Raw genomic sequence first — 9593 nt, 5'->3', positions numbered from 1 at the left:
GGAGGCGATCCACGGCGTTTCCATTGTTAGAACTGCATATTCTCTGGCTGTCGCCATGTTTAAAAAAATGTTGCTGTCGTGGTCTTCAGTCCTGAGACTGGTTTGATGCAGCTCTCCATGCTACTCTGTCCTGTCCAAGCTTCTTCATCTCCCAGTACCTACTGCAGCCTACATCCTTCTGAATCTGCTTAGTGTATTCATCTCTCGGTCTCCCTCTACGATTTATACCCTCCACGCTCCCCTCCAATGCTAAATTTGTGATCCCTTGATGCCTCAGAACATGTCCTACCAACCGATCCCTTCTTCCGGTCAAGTTGTGCCACAAACTCCTCTTCTCCCCAATTCTATTCAATAACCCCTCATTAGTTATGTGATCTACCCATTTAATCATCAGCATTCTTCTGTAGCACATCATTTCGAAAGCTTCTATTCTCGTCTAAACTATTTGTCGTCCATGTTTCACTTCCACACATGGCTACACTCCATACAAATACTTTCAGAAATAACTTCCTGACACTTAAATCTATACTCGATGTTAACAAATTTCTCTTCTTCAGAAACGCTTTCCTTGCCATTGCCAGTCTACATTTTATATCCTCTCTACTTCGACCGTCATCAGTTATTTTGCTCCTCAAATAGCAAAACTCTTTTACTACTTCAAGTGTCTCATTTCCTAATCTAATTCCCTCAGCATCACCCGACTTAATTCGACTACATTCCATTATCCTCGTTTTTCTTTTGTTGATGTTCATCTTATATCCTCCTTTCAAGACATTGTACATTCCGTTCAACTGCTCTTCCAAGTCCTTTGCTGTCTCTGACAGAATTACAATGTCATCGGCGGATCTCAAAGTTTTTATTTCTTCTCCATGGATTTTAATACCTACTCCGAACTTTTCTTTTGTTTCCTTTACTGCTTGCTCAACATACAGATTGAATAGCATCGGGGAGAGGCTACAACCGTGTCTCACTCCCTTCCCAACCACTGCTTCCCTTTCATGTCCCTCGACTCTTATAACTGCCATCTGGTTTCTGTACAAATTGTAAATAGCCTTTCGCTCCCTGTATTTTACCCCTCCCACCTTTAGAATTTGAAAGAGAGTATTCCAGTCAACATTGTCAAAAGCTTTCTCCAAGTCTACAAATGCTAGAAACGTAGGTTTCCCTTTCCTTAATCTTTCTTCTAAGATAAGTCGTAAGGTCGGTATTGCCTCACGTGTTCCAACATTTCTACGGAATCCAAACTGATCTTCCCCGAGGTCGGCTTCTACCAGTTTTTCCATTCTACATCTACATTTACATTTATACTCCGCAAGCCACCCAACGGTGTGTGGCGGAGGGCCTTTACGTGCCACTGTCATTACCTCCCTTTCCTGTTCCAGTCGCGTATGGTTCGCGGGAAGAACGACTGTCTGAAAGCCTCCGTGCGCGCTCTAATCTCTCTAATTTTACATTCGTGATCTCGTCGGGAGGTATAAGTAGGGGGAAGCAATATATTCGGTACCTCATCCAGAAACGCACCCTCTCGAAACCTGGCGAGCAAGCTACACCGCGATGCAGAGCGCCTCTCTTGCAGAGTCTGCCACCTGAGTTTATTAAACATCTCCGTAACGCTATCACGGTTACCAAATAACCCTGTGACGAAACGCGCCGCTCTTTTTTGGATCTTCTCTATCTCCTCCGTCAGACCGATCTGGTACGGATCCCACACTGATGAGCAATACTCAAGTATTGGTCGAACGAGTGTTTTGTAAGCCACCTCCTTTGTTGATGGACTACATTTTCTAAGCACTCTCCCAATGAATCTCAACCTGGTACCCGCCTTACCAACAATTAATTCTATATGATCATTCCACTTCAAATCGTTCCGCACGCATACTCCCAGATATTTTACAGAAGTAACTGCTACCAGTGTTTGTTCCGCTATCATATAATCATACAATAAAGGATCCGTCTTTCTATGTATTCGCAATACATTACATTTGTCTATGTTAAGGGTCAGTTGCCACTCCCTGCACCAAGTGCCTATCCGCTGCAGATCTTCCTGCATTTCGCTACAATTTTCTAATGCTGCAACTTCTCTGTATACTACAGCATCATACGCGAAAAGCCGCATGGAACTTCCGACACTATCTACTAGGTCATTTATACACTCCTGGAAATGGAAAAAAGAACACATTGACACCGGTGTGTCAGACCCACCATATTTGCTCCGGACACTGCGAGAGGGCTGTACAACCAATGATCACACGCACGGCACAGCGGACACACCAGGAACCGCGGTGTTGTCCGTCGAATGGCGCTAACTGCGCAGCATTTGTGCACCGCCGCAGTCAGTGTCAGCCAGTTTGCCGTGGCATACGGAGCTCCATCGCAGTCTTTAACACTGGTAGCGTGCCGCGACAGCGTGGACGTGAACCGTATGTGCAGTTGATGGACTTTGAGCGAGGGCGTATAGTGGGCATGCGGGAGGCCGGGTGGACGTACCGCCGAATTGCTCAACACGTGGGGCGTGAGGTCTCCACAGTACATCGATGTTGTCACCAGTAGTCGGCGGAAGGTGCACGTGCCCGTCGACCTGGGACCGGACCGCAGCGACGCACGGATGCACGCCAAGACCGTAGGATCCTACGCAGTGCCGCAGGGGACCGCACCGCCACTTCCCAGCAAAATTAGGGACACTGTTGCTCCTGGGGTATCGGCGAGGACCATTCGCAACCGTCTCCATGAAGCTGGGCTACGGTCCCGCACACCGTTAGGCCGTCTTCCGCTCACGCCCCAACATCGTGCAGCCCGCCTCCAGTGGTGTCGCGACAGGCGTGAATGGAGGGACGAATGGAGACGTGTCGTCTTCAGCGATGAGAGTCGCTTCTGCCTTGGTGCCAATGATGGTCGTATGCGTGTTTGGCGCCGTGCAGGTGAGCGCCACAATCAGGACTGCATACGACCGAGGCACACATGGCCAACACCCGGCATCATGGTGTGGGGAGCGATCTACTACACTGGCCGTACACCACTGGTGATCGTCGAGGGGACACTGAATAGTGCACGGTACATCCAAACCGTCATCGAACCCATCGTTCTACCATTCCTAGACCGGCAAGGGAACTTGCTGTTCCAACAGGACAATGCACGTCCGCATGTATCCCGTGCCACCCAATGTGCTCTAGAAGGTGTAAGTCAACTACCCTGGCCAGCAAGATCTCCGGATCTGTCCCCCATTGAGCATGTTTGGGACTGGATGAAGCGTCGTCTCACGCGGTCTGCACGTCCAGCACGAACGCTGGTCCAACTGAGGCGCCAGGTGGAAATGGCATGGCAAGCCGCTCCACAGGACTACATCCAGCATCTCTACGATCGTCTCCATGGGAGAATAGCAGCCTGCATTGCTGCGAAAGGTGGATATACACTGTACTAGTGCCGACATTGTGCATGCTCAGTTGCCTGTGTCTATGTGCCTGTGGTTCTGTCAGTGTGATCATGTGATGTATCTGACCCCAGGAATGTGTCAATAAAGTTTCCCCTTCCTGGGACAATGAATTCACGGTGTTCTTATTTCAATTTCCAGGAGTGTATATATTGTGAAAAGCAATGGTCCCATAACACTCCCCTGTGGCACGCCAGAGGTTACCATAACGTCTGTAGACGTCTCTCCATTGATAACAACATGCTGTGTTCTGTTTGCTAAAAACTCTTCAATCCAGCCACACAGCTGGTCTGATATTCCGTAGGCTCTTACTTTGTTTATCAGGCGACAGTGCGGAACTGTATCGAACGCCTTCCGGAAGTCAAGAAAAATAGCATCTACCTGGGAGCCTGTATCTAATATTTTCTGGGTCTCATGAACAAATAAAGCGAGTTGGGTCTCACACGATCGCTGTTTCCGGAATCCATGTTGATTCCTACATAGTAGATTTTGGGTTTCCAAAAACGACATGATACTCGAGCAAAAAACATGTTCTAAAATTCTACAACAGATCGACGTCAGAGATATAGGTCTATAGTTTTGCGCATCTGCTCGACGGCCCTTCTTGAAGACTGGGACTATCTGTGCTCTTTTCCAATCATTTGGAACCCTCCGTTCCTCTAGAGACTTGCGGTACACGGCTGTTAGAAGGGGGGCAAGTTCTTTCGCGTACTCTGTGTAGAATCGAATTGGTATCCCGTCAGGTCCAGTGGACTTTCCTCTATTGAGTGATTCCAGTTGCTTTTCTATTCCTTGGACACTTATTTCGATGTCAGCGATTTTTTCGTTTGTGCGAGGATTTAGAGAAGGAACTGCAGTGCGGTCTTCCTCTGTGAAACAGCTTTGGAAAAAGGTGTTTAGTATTTCAGCTTTACGCGTGTCATCCTCTGTTTCAATGCCATCATCATCCCGTAGTGTCTGGATATGCTGTTTCGAGCCACTTACTGATTTAACGTAAGACCAGAACTTCCGAGGATTTTCTGTCAATCGGTACATAGAATTTTACTTTCGAATTCACTGAACGCTTCAAGCATAGCCCTCCTTACGCTAACTTTGATATCTTTTAGCTTCTGTTTGTCTGAGAGGTTTTGGCTGCGTTTAAACTTGGAGTGGAGCTCTCTTTGCTTTCGCAGTAGTTTCCTAACTTTGTTGTTGTACCACGTCTGTAAAGAATTCGCGTTAGTATTTGGCAGCCGTGACTTATTAAACTGATAGTTCGGTAATTTTCACATATATCAACACCTGCTTTCTTTGGGATTGGAATTATTAAATTCTTCTTAAAGTCTGAGGGTATTTCACCTGTCTCATACATCTTGCTCACCAGATGGTAGAGTTTCGTCAGGACATACAACAATGATAAAAACAAAGGATTTTAGTAAATAAAAGAACCAACCTTTGATTCTCTATGTACCTCTACTCCAGCATATTCGATTAGTAATCAAAACGTCCGCCGTTCGGGGTTGGAACCAACCCACCGCTTAAGTCCTGAATAAAAATTATCAGCAATGGCGGCTGAAGACTTCCGGCATGGAAGTCACCGTCATTCGGCTAACGGGATTGTCAAACGTGGCCGAGGAGCTGATTGAGGTTCTGGGCCTTGAGTGGGTAACTACACCTAACGGCGGAAGAATCAGCAATGGTCAACGACATGAGGATGCAGACGGCAATGAGAACCACAGCATTAAAGACACATAAAGTGTATCCACGGGACACGTCTCCTGTAACTGAATAATTAGAATAATTGTCATGATGATCTCTCCATGGGCCTACGATTCCGGACTTGTCCCCTAATCGATAACCAAAGAAAAGGATAACGTTCTATGAATCGAGGCTTGGAATGTAAGGAGTTTGTACGTGGTAGGAGAACTAAAATATCTGAAAAGGGAAATGCTAAGACTCAATTTAGATATGGAGGGGATCAGTGAAGTGAAATGGAAAGAAGACAAGGATTTCAGGTTAGATAAGTGTAGGGTAACATCAACAGAAGAAGAAAATAGTATAACCTTATGAATAGGGAGGTAGTGCATAGAGTGATTTACTGTGAACAGTTCAGTGATAGGGGTGCTGTCATCAGACTAGACGGCAAACAAACACAGATAATAAGAGTATAGGTATTCGTGCCGTCGTCGCAAGCATAAGATGAAGAGACAGGGAAAGTATATGAGAATACTGAGCATAATATGAAAAGATAGAGAAACAATATGAGAAGATTTAGCAGGTAATTCAGTACGTAAAGAGAGATGAAAATTTAATAGTCATGGGGTATTGAAATACTGTTGTAGGTCAAAGTGTTACGGGGAGTATGGGCATGGTTGTAGGAATGAGAGAGGAGGAAGTATAATTGAGGTCTATAATAAATTTCAGCTAGTAACAGTGAATGTTCTGTTCAAGGATCACAAGAGGAGGAGGTATACTTGGGAAAGGCCGGGCGGTACGGCTATATTGCAGTCACACTACAGCACGGTCGGGCAGATATTCCGAAGTCAGGTACTGGATTGTAAGGCGTACCCAGGAGAAGATATAGACTGATCTAAAAATTTATTAGTGATGATGGGTAGGCTACATCTACATCTACATGAACACTCTTGCAAATCACATTTAAATGTCTGGCAGAGGTTTCATGGAGCCACATTCACAATTCTCAATTATTCCAACCTAGTAGAGTGTGCGAAAAGAACGAACACCTATATCTTTCTGTGCAAGCTCTGATTTCCCTTACTTTATCGTGGTGATCGTTTCTCCTTATATAGGTCGTTGTCAACAAAATATTTTCGAATTCGGAGGAGAAAGTTGGTGATTGGAATTTCGTGAAAAGATTCCGTCGCAACGGAAAACGCCTTTCTTTTAATGATATTCAGGCCAAATCCTGTATCATTTCAGCGACACTCTCTCCCATATTTCACGATAACACAAAACGTGCTGCCCTTCTTTGAACTTTTTCAATGTACTCCGTCATTCCTATGTCATTCCTATCTCGTAACGATCCCACACCGGTCAGCGGTATTCTAAAAGAGGACGGACAAGCGTAGTGTAAGCAGTCTCCTTAGTAGATCTGTTACATTTTCTACGTGTCCTGCCAATCAAACGCATTCTATGGTTAGCCTTTCCCACAATATTTTCTATGTGTTACTTCCAGTTTTTGTTGTTCGTAATTGCAATTACTACGAACTGTGGCCTCTCTGACAGGAAATCACAAATCCAGTCACATAACTGAGACGATATTCCGTAAGCACGCAATTTTACTACAGGCCGCTTGTGTGGTACAGAGTCAAAAGCCTTCCGGAAATCCAGAAATACGTAACCAATCTGAAATCCCATGTCGATAGCACTCAACACTTCATGCGAACAAAGAGCTAATTGTGTTTCACAAGAACTATGTTTTCTAAACCCATGTAGACCGTTTTCCTCGAGGTAATTCATAATGTTCGAACACAATATATGTTCCAAAATCCTGCTGCATATCGACATCAATGATATGGGGCTGTAATTAAGTGGATTACTCCTACCACCTTTCTTGAATATTGGTGTGACCTGTGCAACTTTCCCGTCTTTGGGAACGGATCTTTCATCGAGGGAACGGTTGTATATGATTGTTAACTATGGAGCTAATGCATCAGCATACTCTAAAAGAAACCTAATTGGTATACAGTCTGGACCAGAAGACTTGTTTTTATTAAGTGTTTTAAATTGCTTCACTACTCCGAGTATATTTACTCGTTATGCATGTTGGCAGCTGTTCTTGATGCGAATTCTGAAATATTTACTTCGTCTTCTTTTGTGAGGGCATTTAGGAAGGCTGTGTTTAGTAACTCTGCCTTGGCAGCACTGTCTTCGATAGTATCTCCATTGCTATTGAGCAGAGAAGGCATTGATTGTTTCAAAAAATGGTTCAAATGGCTCTGAGCACTGTGGGACTTAATATCTGAGGTCATCAGTCCCCTAGAACTTAAATCTACTTAAACCTAATTAACCTAAGGACATCACACACATCCATGCCCGAGGCAAGATTCGAACCTGCGACTGTAACGGTGACGCGGTTCCAGACTGAAACGCCTAGAAACGCTCGGCCACCCCGGCCAGCCATTGATTGTTTCCTGCCGCTAACATACTTCACATGAAACCAGAATCTCTTTGGATTTTCTGCCAGGTTTAGAGAAAAATGTCGTTGTGGAAACTGTTATAAGCATCTCGCATTGAAGTCTGCCCTAAATTTCGAGCTTCTGTAAAAGATCGCCTATCTCGGGTATTTTGCGTCGGTTTGAATTTGGCTTGTTTGTTTCGCTGCTTCTGCAACAGAGTTCTGACTCGTTTTGTGTACCAAGGAGAATCAGCTCCGCAGTTTGTTAATTAATTTGGTATAAATGTCTCAATTGCTGCCGATACTATTTCTTTGAAATAAAGCCACATCTGGTCTACACTTTATTATTAATTTGGAATGAGTGGAGATTGTCTCTCAGGGAGGTGTCAAGTGAATTTTTATCTGAATTTTTGAACAGGAATATATTTCGTTAATTTTTGTAGGATTTGGCCGTTACAGTATTATCTCGCTATGACAACCCTGTGTTCACTAATCCCTGTATCCGTTTTGATGCTCGTTATTAACTCAGGATTATTTGTTGCTAAGAGGTCACGAGCGTTTTCACAACGGTTTACTATTCGCGTAGAGTCATGAACTAACTGCTCAGAGAATGCGTTCAGCACAATTTCGGATGATGTTTTATGCGTACCTTCGGAATTAAACATGTATTTTCGCCAGCATATCGAGGGTGAAATAAAGTCGTCACCAACTATAATCGTATGAGTCGGGCACGTGTTTGACTCAAGTTTTCTTTGAATCTTTCAGCAACTGTATCATCTGAATTGGGAGGTCGGTAAAAGGATCCAATTATTATTTTAATCCGGTTGTCAACAATGACCTCTGCCCATACTAACTCACAGGAACTGTCTTCTTCAATTTCGCGACAAGTTAAACTACTTCTAACAGCGACAAACACAGCACCGCCCACAGTGTTTAGCCTATCCTTTCGGAACACCGTTAGGTTCTCCTCAAAATTTCGGCTGAGCTTATCTGCGGCTTTAGCCAGCTTTCAGTGCCTATAGCGATTTGAGCATCAGTGACTTTATCAGCGCTTGGAGCTCCGGTACTTTCCCAACACAGCTACGACAATTTACAAATGTTATACCGATTGTTCCTGTATCTACGTTCTTCCTGTGTTCGGCCTGCACCCTTTGTGACTGAAACCCTTCTTGTGTTTTCCGAGAACCTCTAACCTAAAAACACCGCCCAGTCCACGCCACACAGCCTCTGTTACTCGTGTAGCCGCCTTCTGCGTATAGCGGACTTCTGACCTATTCCACGGAACCCGGAACCCAACAACCCTTTGGCGCAAGTCGAGGAATCTGCTGCCTACACGGTCTGAGGCTCTGATTCAGACCCTCCGCTCGGCTCTGTACCAGAGGTCCGTAATCGGTCCTCTCGAGTATTCTGCAAATGGTCAGCACTTCTTTCATCTTGCAAGTAAGACTGGCAGCCTTTACCACTCCTGTTAGCCGCTCGAAACCAGAGAGAATCTCTGCTGATCTAAAGTGACACACATTATTGGTACCTACGCGAGCAACTACCTGCAGTTGGCTGCACCCTGTGCTCTTCATGGCATCTGTGAGAACCCATTCCACATCTGGAATGACTCCACATGGCTGAAGTTTGAGAGCCCAATCAGGAAGAATGAACGGGTAAAGGAGTGGGATAGGGAGATACGACTGAAGTTGTGTGAGACTGTAGATACTGCAAAAAGGAATATCTCAGTTCGCATTTCAGTTGAAGACGAATAGACAACTCTAAAAAGGGCCATCACAGAAGTTGGAAAGAAAAACCATAGTGTTTAAAAAGAGTAGTTGGTTGCACAATGTTCTTTATTAACTCAAGAACGACGTGTTTCGCTCGGATAGGATATCGTCAGGTTATGTTAAAAATGTATTCATATATATGCACTATGTAAATACGGACGGGTCTCTGAGCCCCTTGCATTGTACGGTTGTATTTACAGTTTGTGAGAGAGTTCCTGTTCTACGCTGCTACGCGTTTTGTCGTCTCCATGAGATTGCCTTTTAGTACGTCTTATGCGGT

This window comes from Schistocerca americana, chromosome 1, assembly GCF_021461395.2.
Source record: "Schistocerca americana isolate TAMUIC-IGC-003095 chromosome 1, iqSchAmer2.1, whole genome shotgun sequence".
In the NCBI taxonomy this organism is placed as follows: Eukaryota; Metazoa; Arthropoda; class Insecta; order Orthoptera; family Acrididae; genus Schistocerca; species Schistocerca americana.
The sequence above is the reverse complement of the archived record's forward strand: the minus strand, read 5'-3'. Positions refer to the sequence as shown.